Source organism: Symsagittifera roscoffensis, chromosome 8 (assembly GCF_963678635.1).
Source record: "Symsagittifera roscoffensis chromosome 8, txSymRosc1.1, whole genome shotgun sequence".
In the NCBI taxonomy this organism is placed as follows: Eukaryota; Metazoa; Xenacoelomorpha; order Acoela; family Convolutidae; genus Symsagittifera; species Symsagittifera roscoffensis.
In genome coordinates, this window is record NC_087069.1 from 27,840,221 (window position 1) to 27,841,447 (window position 1,227).

Sequence of the window (1,227 nt, forward strand, 5' to 3'; positions counted from 1 at the left end):
AACTAACCGTGTTTCAAACTCAGGATACATGAATACTTCTTCAATTCTGATGTGTTCTTTTTCTGAATGAGCGTACCGATAGTCTCTAAAAGTGAGAAATCTGTCCGGGTAGTTCTTCAACCCTAAAAATCAACTTTTACTTCAATTAATCTAACAAATCTAGGTTTCTCCAATTCAGAAATGGTTAAAGTAAGCTCAGTTGTTCATTGCGAGGCCAACATGGGTATTTAGTGAAATGTAAGCGGATTCCTCAACAAGGATGCTATGTTTGATCTTTTGTTTTCTTTGATCGTTCCGACAAATTTTTAAACATATTTAAAGTTTTGTCTCTGAATTCCAGAAATAATGCGCATATCCGTGCACAGTTTGGCCTCATATTGTTTCTGAAGAGCACTGTGGTTTTTTTCAGACTTATAGACGAAAATAGAAGAAATGTATGGTTGGTTTAATTTTATTAATTGATTTGAGGTAAAAGGTTTTCAGATAAAGTTTCTGAAAGTGCTGAGCGGTTTGGATTCCGTAATTTGGATTCCAAAAAATTATTCGTAAAAACCTTTAAGACTTGAAAAAAAACTGGCCTGAATAATTTCGTGGTCAGGCTAAATTATCAAAATACAAAAATTGAAATGATCCCAAGTTTTTTTGGTTTAAGCATTAATATTTTTTTTCAATTGATTTTAGATTTTCTGAGCAAAAATGGGTTGTAAAAATTTGTACTATTTTCACGGCGTCTGTGTCATTATCTTCCAGGTGGAACGAAAGTTCTAATGAAATTTTTGTCCTGCAAATGTGTGTTTTCAGTGCAAAAACGGTTATAAAGTTTCTAGGATAACTTTTTTCTAAAAAACTGTATGGCGTGCGATTAATCCATCTATCAAAAGCTAAAATAAAAGTTTTTCCTGATAATTCGTTCAAAAAAATATACGAGGGAGCTCAATAAAAAAACTGGCTAAGTGGCAATAAACTCAAAGATAACCTGTATTTGGATATTTACCAGCTGAATTGAATTGTTAAGGGCTGAAAAAACAAATTTGTAAAAAACTGGTGATTGAAACTCGGGTCCTAGTTTTTGGCAGTTGAAAGCTTATCTCATCTTTTAGAATTAAAATGAATAAGTCGTGGTTCACAAAAATTAGTGCTTTTTTGGTTCAATAGAGTGAAATAATTTGTCTAAACTATGATAAGACAAAAACGTATACATTTTTTGCCGGCACACCTTCAATTTTT